The sequence below is a fragment of the Hypanus sabinus genome, unplaced genomic scaffold (assembly GCF_030144855.1).
Source record: "Hypanus sabinus isolate sHypSab1 unplaced genomic scaffold, sHypSab1.hap1 scaffold_80, whole genome shotgun sequence".
NCBI lineage: Eukaryota > Metazoa > Chordata > Chondrichthyes > Myliobatiformes > Dasyatidae > Hypanus > Hypanus sabinus.
Genome location: NW_026781651.1, coordinates 1,318,974 through 1,333,765, shown reverse-complemented (window position 1 = coordinate 1,333,765; position 14,792 = coordinate 1,318,974).

Sequence of the window (14,792 nt, the reverse complement as noted above, 5' to 3'; positions counted from 1 at the left end):
CATTTTAAACCAAGTATATTTTTAATTTTTCCTGCTGTATCTTCCCGTCCACATCTCTCCACCTCCCGGTTCTCAGAGTTACGGGTTCGATTCATATCCCGGTCCGATCCACAATTCCCACACCTTGGAGGAGTGCAGATTTCACTGAAGTCGCTTCTATATTTATAAACACTCATTTCTATTCACATTCCTCCGGAGCCTCACTGGACAGGAAAACTGAAACATCAAGTGAGAAACAGGAAGAGGAGGACATTCAGCCCCCAAACCATCAACAAAAAGGCGGCTGCTCTCCCATCTCAGCCAGATGTTTCTGCCCGATCGTCATTTTCTCGATCCCTTCCGTCTCCACACATCCGTCGGCCTCTGTCACTAATCCCACCTTCCCAACTCCCCTTCAACTGGATCCACCTCTCACTCCCCATCTCATGCCCCATCCCCACCCCTCACCACTTTTCTCAGAAATTTGCCCGTCCACTCTCACTCCAGAGGGAGGGTCTCGGCACGAAATGTTGACGGTTCATTTCCCTCCCCAGATGCTGCCCGACCCATTGAGTTCCTCCGGCAGTTTGTTCTTTGATCTGTATAACCCGTGTTAGTATGGTGAGCGGAATTTTACACCAAATACTCTGCAGATGCCGGGGTCAAAGAAACACGCACATCACGCTGGAGAAACTCAGCAGGTTGGGCAGCATCCGTGAAAACGAATAGTCAATGTTTCGGGCCGAGACCGTTCGGCAGGACTGAGAGGGAGGGGGCAGGGGCCTTATAAAGAAGGTGTGGGGGAGGGTGGCAAAGAGATGGCTGGTTGGTGCCAGGTGAAAAAACGGTAAGGGGAATGATGAAGGGGTGGGGGAGGGGAAGCAGAGAGGGGATAGGCAGGAAAGGTATAGAAGGAATGTGAGGGGAAAGCACTATGTGTCGCAGAAGAAGGCAGAACGATGACAGAGGTGATAGGCAGCTAGAGGAGGAGGCAGAGTGAAACTGGGATGGGGCCACATGCAAAAATGCTATTCCCTATTCCGATTTCCTCGGTCTCCGCTGCATCTGCTCCCAGGATGCGGCTTTCCGTTCCAAGACAAGTCAAATTCCCTCTTTCTTTAAGTATCGTGGTTTCCCTTCTGCCGTCATCAATGAGGCTCTCACACGAATCTCCTCCATTTCCCGCACTTCGGCCCTAAACTCATCCTCCCGTCACCACAGCATGGACCGAGTCCTCTTGTCCTGACGTACCACCCCCCAGACTCCGGATCCAGTATATGATCCCACGCAACTTCCGCCACCTTCAACAGGACCCCATCACCAAGCACATCTTTACCTCTCAACACCTCTCTGCATTTTGCAGGGATCGTTCCCTCCGCGAATGCCTGTTCCACACGTCTCTCCCCACAGATCTCTCACCGGGTACTTATCCCTGCAAGCGTAAGTGCTACACCTGTCCCTACACCTCCTCTCTTACCACCATTCAGGCTCCCAAACTGTCCTTCCAGGTGAGCCGACACTTCACTGGTGAGTCTGCTGGGGTAATCTATTGCACCCGGTGCTCCCGGTGCGGCTCCTCCACATCGGCGAGACCCGACGCAGATTGGGGCACCGCTTCGTCGAGACAGGATCTCCCGGTTCCCATTCACTTCAACTCCGCTTCACGTTCCCATTCGGACATGTCGATACATGGCCTCTTCTAACGCCATGGTTAGGTCAAACTCAGGCTGGAGGAGGAACACCTCATACACCTCATAGGGTAGTCTCCTGCCCCTTGGCATGAACGTTGAATCCAAAGCAACGCGCACAAAATGCAGGTGTATGGAAAGAGTAAACAGTCGACATTTTGGACCCAGCCTTTTTCATTGCTGAGGAGGAGGGGAAGTGATCTGAATGAAAAGGTCAGGATGGAGAAAGAGAAGGAGAAAGGTGATTGGTGAAGTCAAGTGGTGGGAAGATTAAGGGCTGGAGAATAAAGAATCGGAGAGTTGTCAATAGGAGAAAGGGAAGGAGGGGACCCGGGGGGGAGTAATAGGCCGGTCAGCAGAAATGGAAGTTCAGAGTGGGGAATAGAGGAATGGGTAGGGGTCGGAATTTGTTTACTGGAAGGAGAATTCAATATTTAGACAATCAGGTTGGAGGGTACCCAGATGGAATACAAAGTGTTGTTTCTCCACCCTCTGTGTGGTCTCATCTTGGCACAAGAGGAGGCCATTGATCGAGACCTCGGAATGGGAATCAGAATTAAAATGTTTGGCAGCTGCCAAGTTCCCCTTGTGGCAGTTGATACAGAGATGCTGGACAAAACAGTCTCCCAATTTATGTCGGGTCTCACCAGTGTAAATGTGGCCGCAGTGGGAGCACCGGACACAATAGATGACCCCAGCCGATTTGCAGGTGAAATGTTGCCTCACCTGGAAGGACTATTTTGTGTCTTAATGGAGCTGAGGGAGGGGATGTACGGGTAGGTGTAGCACTTAGGCCGTATGCAGGGATAAGTTATCTGGAGGAAGATTAGTGAGGAGGGATGAATGAACAAGGGGAGTGTGGAGGGAGTGATCCCTGTTGACCTCTGTTTGTGACATCCTAAGCAGATTTGCATAAATGCAATCCCTACTTTCATTAGCTATCTCTTTACTGCAACATATACATCACATATTCCATACAGTGAATTCTGAATGCATGCGGGGCTCCACACCAGTTCCTGAAGCCACTGAGGGGCAGTGACCAGAGAGCGATAAACATATTCAACACTCTGCAGCTCTGCTGGGCTGTTACCCTGGTGATGGAGGAAGTGGTTCAGCAGAACTAAGTAAAAATAGGAAATAAGGAACAACCTCGCATACTTTGAGTTTCATTGTGACAAAGATGAATACTGAGCTCTCAGCCATTTTGCAATGGGGAAGCTAACATTCTAATGACAGTTTTAACCTTGTCTCGAGGTGCCTCCAGTAAATCTATTAGTAGTTTCATCTCTACAGAACATCCAGCAGTACCGAGGCTGTTCCAAAATCAAAACACAATTTTGGATGTTCCAAATGTCAGCTATAGGATATTTAAAAAGGACATCACACAATGTATTGTATTGATTATCGTTAAATGTCCTTTTTTGTTCAATTGTGTTTAAAAATGCCATTAAATTCTTGTGTCTGCGAATAACCTATAACTGCGATCAATCCCCGGCATTGATAGAGGTGATATTCAGATCCTGATACCGGACAGAAGGATGGAATAGAAAGTCCCCAGATACAACTGAATAAATTGAGATTGTGATCTCAGACCCTAGATTCCGCTCCTGTTGAAAACATCGTGTCCCTATCAGTCTATCCAGTCCTCAGGGTATCGTTGACATTTCTGGTTCCAGAGTCACCACCCCTCCATTGAGAACAGCCTCAGAGATCCCAATCTTCTCTCATACTTACAAACTTCCATTCCAGAAGCACCCTTGTGAAATTTGTAAACAACAACTGTAACGAGCACGCGTCCGCGCATAACAGACAAGTTGGCGGCAGGATAATTTACTCTGCAGCTTAATGTGAAACAGACTAAGGAGCTGGTGGTGGACCTGAGGAGGGCTAAGGCACCTGTGACCGCTGTTTCCATCCAAGAAGTCAGTGTGCACATGGTGGACGTTTACCAATACCTGAGGATATGAATTGGCAGTACACTGGACTGGTCAAAGAACACTGTGGCTGTTTACAAGAAGGGTCAGAACCGTCTGTATTTCCTGAGGAGACTGAGGTCCTTTAACATCTGCCAGATGATGCTGAGGATGTTCTATATGTCTGTGGTGGTCAGTGCTATCATGTTTGCTGTTGTGTGCTGGGGCAGCAGGCTGAGGGTAGCAGACACCAAGAGAATCAACAAACACTTTCGTAAGGCCAGTGATGTTGTGGGAGTGGAACTGGACTCTCTGACGGTGGTGTCTGAAAAGAGGATGCTGTCCAAATTGCATGCCATCTTGGACAATGTCTCCCATCCACTCCATTATATATTGGTTGGGCACAGGAGTACATTCAGTCAGAGACTCATTCCACCGAGATGTAACATTAGCGTTAGAGGTAGTCATTCCTCGCTATGGCCATCAAACTTTAGAACTCCCCCCTCGGAGTGTCAGACACCCTGAGCCAATAGGCTGGTCCTGGACTTATTTCCACTTGGCAGGATTAACGTATTATTATTTAATTATTTATGTTTTTTTTTTATTGCTATATTTCTGCATTATTCTTGATTGGTGCGGCTGTAACGAAACCCAATTTCCCTCGGGATCAATAAAGTATGTATGCCTGTCTGTCTGTCTGTCTGTCTGTTTCCTTACTGCCCTGTTAACAGTCACAAAATATCTCCCGGTGTTCGATGTGCCTATCTATGCATGGAGTCGAAAGAGATGGGAGAGATTTTCAACAAATTCTCTGTGCCTGTGTTTCCTTGGGAGACAGGAAGAGACTGTAGAAATGACGATAGCCAGTCAAGTCGTGGATTGTGCACGGATTACACAACAGGTGCTTGCTGTCTTGAGGGGAATTAGGATGGATAAATCCCCAGCAATAAGGTAGAGGCTGCAGGAGCCCTGCCGGTCACGGATGTTGCTGGTATTTAAGGAGTAGAGTTACAGGAGCAGGTTTAACAGGTTCGAAATTGTTTCCCTGAAGCAGAGGAGAATGTGAGGAGATGCTAGGAGGGGTTCACAACCTTTTATTTGTCATAGACACCTGCCATTGACGGGAGCGTCTGTGGACCTCTGGTTTGGAAAACCTGCTAGAGGTATACAAAACTAAGATGGTAGAAATAGGATGAATGCCGGTAGGCTTTTGCCCTTTATGTTCGGTGTGGTCATGGGTTTGGAGCAAAAAGTGAAATATTTAAGGGGAATCGGAGTAGGAATTATTTCACTCAGAGGGTGGCTCGAATGCGGATGCGGGTTTCAAATGCAGTATATAGGTTAAGTTTGTATGGATGAGGGAGGTATTGGGGGATATTGTCTGGGTGCATGTGGATGGGTCCAGGCAGAGAATGGCACAGACTAGATGGGCCGAAAGGCCTGTTCTGTACTGTAAGAGAATGGATTACATTGTCCGTTCTACGCAAGTCTATTTCCCAGGAGCCTTAAAGCATTTCAACGTAATGTTCGAAAACGCTGCAACACAAGAAACACTCTGGAGATAAAGAGTATCTGTGGAGAAGAACAAAGTTAATGCTTCAGCTCCAACCCCCTGTAACGGAGTGACTTCAAGCAATTTCTGACCTGATTTCAGGTCTCCAATAACTCGAGTGTTCCTTTAATTTCCAGCTGCTCACAAACAGGCGACAGGTGAGAATACTGAACCCGGGGTAGATAACCAACGATGCAATCAGTACACAGCTCGTTCCAGGTACTCACTAGCTCTGTGTATTGAGATTTCCTCTCTGATCTCTCTGCTCCATTGTATCTGTGCCCTTTGGGTTTGGACTCCCCAACCCTGGGGAATATTCCTTGGTATATTGACTGGGCATCAACGGCATTGCAGACAACGTTAGGAAAAATAGCTCTGACTGTACCAGCGATGACCTCACACCGCCCCCCCCCCCCACCCCTCACCGTGCTCTAAACAATGCTTCGAGACAAACAACACAAACCAGCTACGAAAGCTACACCTTCCTACATTTCAACGGATTTCAACCGGTATATTTAATGTCAGGAAAATGTGTACGATATTTATCCTGAAACTGTTTTCTTCCCATGAACATCCATCAAAACAGAGGAGTGCCCTAAGGAATGAATGACAGTTTAATGTTAGCACCCCAAAGTCGCCCCCAAGCTCCCCCTCCCATACATGAGCAGCAGCAAAACAGCAACTCCACACCCCCAACAGCAAAAAAAGCATCGGCAACCCCCACCGAACACTCAAGCATTCTCAAAGCTGCTGCGCAGGTTGACTCTGTGGTTCAGAAGACATGTGGTGTGTTGACCTTCATCAGTCGTGGGATTGAGTTCAAGACCCAAGAGGTAATGTTACAGCTCTACAGGATCCTCCTGTACTGTGCTCACCTCTGGTCGCCTCACTACAGGAAAGATGTGGAAAACATAGAAAGGGTGCAAAAGAGATTTACAAGGATTTTTCTGGATTGGGAGCAACTCTTATGGGAATAGGTTAGGTGAACTTGGTCCTTTCTTCTTGAAATGACAGGTGACCTGAGAGAGGTGTATTAGATGATGAGAGACATTGATCCTGTGGATTGTCGGAGGCTTTTTCTCAGGGCACAGTTTTAAAATGCTTGGAAGTAGGTACAGAGGTGATGTCAGGGCTCAGTTTCTATTACGCAGACAGTGGTGAGTGCGAGGAATGGGCTGCCGGCGGCGGTGGTGGAGGCGGATACAGTACGATCTTTTAAGAGACTTCTGGATAGCAATGTGAAGCTTAGGAAAATAGAGGGCTGGTAACCCTAGGAAATCACAGCATCCTTTCCTACCACTATCACTCTGTTGCATTTACTCCCAAGGCCACTCTCCCTGCCCTGAGCGGCGGTGACCAGAGAGCGATAAAAATGTGGAACTCTTCTTGCAGCTCTGGTGGGCCGTTACCCTGGAAACGGAGGAAGTGGCTCACCAAAAATAACCGAAAAGGGAATTAACAAACTCAACATCGTATGCTGTGAGTTTAGTTATGACAAAGTTTAACACTGCAATCATTTTGAAATGAAGAAACTAAAAATTGTGAAGTCCGCCTTTAACGTGCTACATTCAATTAATCGTCTAGTAGCTCTGGCTAACTAAAATGATCAATACTTAGCGATCAATAATATATGAACCACTGCCGTGAATATACCCAGTAACAGCCTCAATCACCATCTGTTGCAACAAACTCCACAAATCGACAAATAAAGGGGAACATAAATCATTGTTGCTCTGGATCTCATGCAGGAACAAATATCACAAAGAAATAAATATCAGCATTATACAAAATCATGTCATAGCTTAAAACATTGGTGATATGTCCATAAACTGACGTTAGTCACAGGAGTAGGTGTACATATGGTGAGTGTCAGGAAATGTTAAACTGGTGGTAATGAGGGTGTGGTGGGGTGAGTTTGTGGGTTGAGGTGTACCCGGCCTTGAGCCCTTCTCTCTCTATGTCATCTCATTGTTATGTGATGGACCCCACAACTGTCGTGACGCTGGCGAACTTGACATTGTGATTCCCCGGGCGTTTAGCCGTGCGGTCATGTGTGAACAGAGTGTACAGCAATGGGCTCAGCAGACAGCCCGTGTTGAGGATAACTGGGAGTGAGGACCGTTCTGCATCCTGACTTTCTGAAGCCTGTTGTTTCAGTAGTCCAACACCCAGTTGAACAGGGCTGTATTTACATTGTAATGCAAATATGTATATTCATTGTTGCATTGCTGCACGCTTAAGTGTTCGGTGGGGGGTCCCAGATGTATTTTGTTTTTGGTGGGGAGGTAGGTGCTTTAGTTATTCGCAGACACAAGAATTTAATGGAATTTTTAACCACTTAATTGAACAAAGAACAACACTTAACGATAATCACCACAGTGTATTGTGTGATGTCCTTTGTAAATATACTATAGCTGACATTTGAAACAGACAGGCCGCATCCAACAATGTGTTTTGATTTTGGAACAGATTCGGCACTGCTGGAAGTTCTGTAGTGATGAAACTACCAACAGATTTACTGGAGGCACCTCAAGACAGGGTTAAAACTGCCATTGGAATTTCAGCTTCCATATTACAAAATGGCTGAGAGCTCAGTATTCATCTTTGTCACAATGAAACTCAAAGTATGCGAGGTTGTTCCTTATTTCCTATTTTTTACTTAGTTCTGCTCAGCCACTTCCTCCATCACCAGGGTAACAGCCCAGCAGAGCTGCAGAGTGCTGAACATTTTTATCGCTCTCTGGTCATTCACTGTATGAAGTATATGATGTTTATGTTGTAATAAAGAGAGAACTAATGAATGTAGGGATTGCATTTATGCAAATCTGTTTAGGATGTCACAGACAGGGATCAACAGGGATCACTCCCTCTACAATCCCCTTGTTCATACATCCCTCCTCACAAATCTTCCTCCAGATATTTATCCTTGCGTACGGCCTAAGTGCTACACTTACCCGTACACCCCCTCCCTCACCTCCATTTAGAAACAAAACAGTCCTTGCAGGTGAGGCAACGCTTCACCTGGGAATCGGCTGGGGTCATCTACTGTGTCCGGTGCTCCCGATGCGGCCTCCTTCACACTGGTGAGACCCGCAATAAATTGGGAGGTCGTTTTGTCGAGCATCTCTGTATCATCTGCCACAAGGGGTACTTTGCAGTGGCCAAACTTGTTAATTCTGATTCCCATTCCGACTATTGATCTATGGCCTCCTCTTGTGTCAAGATGAAACCGGCCTCAGGGTGGAGGAACAACACTTTATATTCCATCTGGGTACCCTCCAACCTGATTGTATGAATATTGAATTCTCCTTCCAGTAAGCAAATTGACCCCCACCCATTTCTCTATTCCCCACTCTGAACTTCCATTTCTGCTGACCGGCCTATTACTTCCCCTTGGGTCCCCTCCTTCCCTTTCTGCTATTGACCACTCTCAGATTCTTTATTCTCCAGCCCTTATTCTTCCCATCACTTGACTTCACCAATCACCTTCCACCTCCTCTCTTTCTTCATCCCGACCTTTTTATTCAGATCACTTCCCCTCCTCCTCAGGAATGAAAAAGGCTGGTGGTACAAAATGTCGACTGTTTACTCTTTTCCATACACACTGCCTGTTGTGCTGAGATCCGCCAGCATTTTTTGTGTGTTGCTTTGGATTCAATGTTCACACCAAGGGGCTGAACATACCAGTCGGTATATGAGGTGTTGCTCCTCTAGCCTGAGTTTGGCCGCATCATGGCGGCAGAAGAGTCCATGTATCGACATGTCCGAATGGGAATGTGTAGCAGAGTTGAAGTGTGTGTGAACTGGGAAATCCTGTCTCGAAGAAGCGGTCCCCAATCTGCGTCGGTTCTCGCCGATGTGGAGGAGGCCGCACCGGGAGCACCGGGTGCAATAGATGACTCCAACAGACTCACCAGTGAATTTTTGCCTCACCTGGAAGGACTGTTCGGGGCCATGATGGTGGTAAGAGAGGAGGTCTATGGACAAGTGTAGCACTTACGCTTGCAAGGATGAGTACTAGGTGGGAGATCTGTGGGGAGGGACGTTTGGACCAGGTAGTCGCGGAGGGAACTATCCCTGCGAAAAGCAGAAAGGGTCGGGAGGGATAGATAGTGGTGGGGTCCTGTTGAAAGTGGCGAAAGTTGAGGAGGATAATATACTGGATCCGGAGGCTGGTGGGGTGGTAGGTCAGGAAAGGGGAACTCGGTCCCTGTTGTGGTGAAGGGAGGATGGGGTGGGGGTCGAAGTGCGGGAAATGGAGGAGATACGGGTGAGAGCATCATTGATGACGGCAGAAGGGAAACGACGATTCTTAAATAAAGAGGACATTTGAGATGTCCTGGAATGGAAAGCCTCATCCTGGGAGCAGAGGCAGCGGAAACTGAGGAGCTGGGAATAGGGAATAACATTTTTGCATGTGGCTCCATCCCAGTTTCACTCTGCCTCCTCCTCTAGCTGCCTATCACCTCTCTCATCGTTCTGCCTTCTTCTACAACACATAGTGCTTTACCTTCATTACCTTTCCTGCCTATCACCTCTCTGCTTCCCCATCCCTACCAACTGATCTTTCCCTTTCCTATTTTTTCACCTGGCACCTACCAGCCTTCTCCTTCCCACCCTACCCCCACCTTCTTTATAGGGCCCCTGCCCCCTCCCTCTCAGTCCTGCCGAAGGGTCTCGGCCTGAAACGTTGACTGCTCGTTTCCACGGATGCTGCCCAACCTGCTGAGTTCCTTCAGCGTGTTGTGCGTGTTTCTTTCACCCCAGCACCTACAGAGTATTTGGTGTAAAATCCCGCTCCTCATACTAACACGGGTTATACAGACCAAAGAAAAAACTGCCGGAGGAACTCAGTGGGTTGAGCAGCATCTGTGGAGGGAAATGGACCGTCTACATTTCGGGCCGAGACCCTCCCTCTGGACTGAGAGTAGACGGGAAATAGTCAGAGAAAAGAGGAGAGGGGTGGGGATGGGGCAAGAGCTGGGGAGTGAGAGGTGGATCCAGGTGAGGGGGAGGTGGGAAGGTGGAAATAGTGACAGAGGCCGGCAGATGCGTGGAGACCGAACGGGATCGAGGAAGTAAGGATTGGATAGAAATACGTGGCTGAGATGGGAGAGCAGCCGCCAGCTTGCAGGCGGTTTTGGTGCTGCTGTTTCTCAATTGGTGTTTCCGTGTTCCTGTTCAGTGAGGCTCCGGAGGAATGTGAGTAGGAGTTAGTGTTTATAAACATAGAAGCGACTTCAATGAAACCTGCACAAATCGGCTGGGATTTGTGGATTGGACCGGGATATGAATCCAACCCGTAACTCTGAGAACCGGGTGGTGGGGAGATGGGGATGGGAAGATACAGCAGGAAAAATCAAAAATGTAGTTGGTGTAACATGCGGCAGGTAGGTTGGACAGCGTGTGAGAGGCGAGGAGCTGGATCACCGGTTCAGGTGGGAGACCCTCCATCCGTCACGTGATCCAGGTTCTCGAACACAGATCTGCAGCATCTCAGGTTTTCGCTTCCGAGGCCCCGCCCCCGCTCTCACAGACTCCGGATGGGCGGGGTTTACGTTCAGTTCTCTGTTGAAGCGGATCGTCTGCTGGGTGCGGGTGGTCCGATCGCTGTCTCCGGGACAAATTGATCACGTTCTCATCGGTCAGTATTGAGGCCGGTCACTCGGGGTGAACGCGACCGACAATTTCCCATCGGTGAGTACTGAAGCCGATCCCGGGGGAGGGGAACAACATGTTCCCGTCAACTTCCTCGAACTGGCGGCCTCGTCCCGCTTCCTGGACACAACCTGTCGTGGTCGGACCGGGTTATGGGACCTTCACACCGAACCGCCTGAGATGAACCGCCGCTCAGCCCCTGGTGTTCTGGTCCCAGGAGCGGGATGAGGTGGTGATGCCGGGACTGAACCCATCCATTAAGATGTACCTGGGGAACTTTACCTCCATCACCCGGCCCGGTATCGGATCCAAACTTCACCTGGATCGATAATTGTTTTACAAATTTCCAGCATACTGGAAGCGGCCGTTCGGCCTGTTGTGTTCTTGCAGACTCGCGGGTTAAACAGAGTTATCGCACTCTCGGGACACTGCTCCACGTGTATGAGAAATTCTTCTTTCCCCCGTTCAGACAGGACAGTGAGATCCAGATCTCTCACGTCCTCCCGGGGGGCTGGAAAGTTTATTTCCATCTTCTTTCCATGACTACGACTTGTCAAAACGCTGAAAGCGTTTCCCGATATCTGGCCCTATTAATGCGAGAATTAAGTTTTTTTTTTCATTTGTCTGAGTTTCTCTGAAATGTGTACACTCCCATTTGTGGAGTGTAGTGCTGTGCAGTTAGATATGTGGTGCAAGGTCACATCGATTTAGACTGTGAGGTCAGGAGTCCACTCGTCACGCTGTTCGCTTCTAACAGCAGAATGGACACCGTCCTTGAGCCCGGTGGCATGGTTCTGTTTTATTTTATCTTTGCCCCTATGGGGCATTAGAAATGAGAATGGGTTATACGGATCTTTGATTATGGTGTTTGCTTTACAGAGGCAGTGGGAAGTGTAGACAGAGTCCATGGAGGGGAGGTTAGTTTCTATGATGTGCTCAGCTGTGTCCACAGTTCTCCGCTATTTTATTCAGTTAAAGGAAGAGCAGTAGCCGTATGAAGATGTGAATTATCGGGATGGGATACTTTCTGCGGTGCATTGATAAAGTGTGTAGAGTAGAAAAGGGCATATACCAAAGTTGTTATTGTTTGTTCTGGTTTTGTTATATTAGAATCTGTTATTCACTAGTGCGTACCGTTATTTCAGGGTCTGTGTATTGCGGGAGGAACATCAGAGATCGCCCTTCATCCCATTCTCCCATCTGACTCCATTTGCTCATCCCCTGCCAATCTGGGTCAACCTCTGTCCGGCCTCTGTCCCACCACCTCAATGAGAAATATTAACCATCTTGTTCAATCTCTGTCCAGCCTGTATTCCACCACCTCAATGATGTATATCAACCATCTTGTACAACCTCTGTCCGGCCTGTATCCCACCACATTAATGATATATATCCACCATCTTGTTCTATCTCTCTCCAGCCTGTATCCCACCATATCAATGAGAAATATCAACCATCTTGTTCAACCTCTGCCCGACCTGTATCCCATCAACTCACTAATATATATCAATCATCTTGTTCAACCTCTGTCCAGTCTGTATCTCACCTATGATTATTCATCAACAATCTTTCTCCTACCGTTGTCTTCATTGTGAAGTATTTTGCCTTACTGAGCTATTTCTGAAATCTTTTGTTGTTAACAGGAAATACCAGAGAATTTGTTGAATGCAGCACAAGGAATGGTAAAGGCAGCCATTACAATCTTAGCTTAAACTTTACGAAATGGAAAAGGTGGGAATATGGTGTTGAAATAAATATCAGTCATGTTTGAGTGGTGGAGCAGACTCGATGGACCGAATTTCCTAATTCTGTTCCTCGGTCTTGTGTCTTTCCATGACTGGATGATGACTCTTTCCAAATCAGGTTTTATTACGTGTGAGGGACAATTACAGATTTGTTCACTGAGGGATGTCCCATTGGGTGTTGCAGAGACCGGTGCTTGGAGCCCAGTTGTCCCCAAATTGAGTCAACTATTTGATTGAGGAACCAAATTCAACATTCCCAAAAGCAAACACGAGGTAATCTGCAGATGATGGAAATTCAAACAATACACACAAAATGCTGGTGGAACACAGCAGGCCAGGTAACATCTATAAGGAGAAGCACTGTCGACGTTTCGGGCAGAGAGCCTTCATCAAGACTAATTGAAAGGAGGGATACTAATAGATTTGAAAGTAGTGAGGGGAGGCAAGAATGCGAAATGAAAGAAGGCCGGAGGGGATGGGATGAAGCCAAGAGCTGGAAAGGTGATTGGCGAAAGTGATACAGAGCTGGAGAAGGGAAAGGATCATGGGACGGGAGGGCTCAGGAGAAATAAAGGGGGAGGGGGAGGATTAGAAGGAGATGGGGAACAGGCAGGGCGATGGGCAGTGAGAGAAAAAAAGAACAAACAACTAAGTATGTCAGTGATGTGGTAAGAAGGGGAGGAGGGGCATTAACGGAAGTTAGAGAAATCAAAGTTCATGCCATCAGGTTGGAGGCTACCCAGCCGGTATATAAGGTGTTGTTCCTCCAACCTGAGTGTGGATTCATCTGTACAGCAGAGGAGGCCATAGACAGACATATCAGAATGGGAATGGGACATGGAATTAAAATGTGTAGCCATTGGGAGGAGCCGGGGTCGGGATCACTCTCTGCGGGCCGAAGATATCACTTCCCCATCGGTGAGTATTGAGACCGATCCCGAGCGGGGAGATCTGATGTTGGCCGTGAGCCCCGAACTGAGGGCCAATTACTCATTTAGTACCCAGTTATATGGGCTCGTCAAAACTGTGTCGATTCCACTTAATCTGCATTGAATGATCCAAACCAAGAGCCCAGGCTGTCTATTTCCGCAGAATTGAAATGGTACTCCCGCCAACAGGTCACGTGAGGCTGTGTGCCGCAGGCTCCTCGCGTTTGTCCTTGCGCTTTATGACTGTTGTGCCTTCTCCCGGACTGGGGTGGCTGAGAAAAGAGAACGTCCCAGGTTGTGGGGATCTTTGATTTCACTGCCTGCTTTACCGAGGGACTGGGAACTCTGGGGGGGGGGGGAGAATGGTTTCTGTGATATGCTGATCTGTATCTAAAAAGTCTCTGCAGTTCCTCACAGTCACGGGCAGATGAGTTACCATCCAAAGTCGTGATGTATCTGGATGGGGAATTTTCTATGGTGTGTTGATATAAAAAATTTTCAGCGTCAAAGTATATCTGACAAAGTTCTTATTGTTTGCTCTAACTTTGTCATTTTAGAATATTTTATGCAGTAGTATATACTATTAATTCAGTATCTGTGTATTGCTGGAGGACCATCAGTGATCGCCCTTGATTCCTTCCCCCACCTGGTTCCATCTGCTCATCCCTGCCCATCTTGTTCAACCTCTGTCCAGTCTCCTAACCTACACCCCGCCCGCATCAGTGATATGCATCAAACATCTGGGTCAACTTCTGTCCACCCCGTATCCCACACCTCAATGTAATACTTTAGCAATCTTTCCTCCAACCCTTGTCTTCCTTTTGAAGTGTTCTTTTGCACCTTTGGCCTCAATGAGTCAATTCCAGATTCGGTTATTGTTAGCTGGAATGCCGGAGGGCCTTCGGGTACCAGTCCTGTTGTGCATTGGTATGGAGGTGCTGGTATTTGAACTGTGACTGGCTGTCACACTGCGGCATTTTACTGGCAGCAAAGAGTACTGGGAGAGTTGGTGCTTGGGCTATAATCCTACGATCGGCATTCCAGGCATATGGAACTGTTGATGATTTAGTTTTGACATTGGATTGTGCTTCTACAAATGGGACTGGATAGTCGTCCTTCTGCAATAAAGCAGAAATTTCGAGCAGCTGGACATTGGTTGTGGGGAAATCCCGGATTCTCAGATGGGAGGGGGGTTCGATGTGTGAGACTCTCAGGGTTGTTAAATGACAGGTTCAGCTGTTTGATCCTGTGAGGTTGGGAACTGGATATCACAGTTTTTGATCCAGGTAAAAAGGACCCGGGGATCGAGCTGCTTGGACTTATGAGGT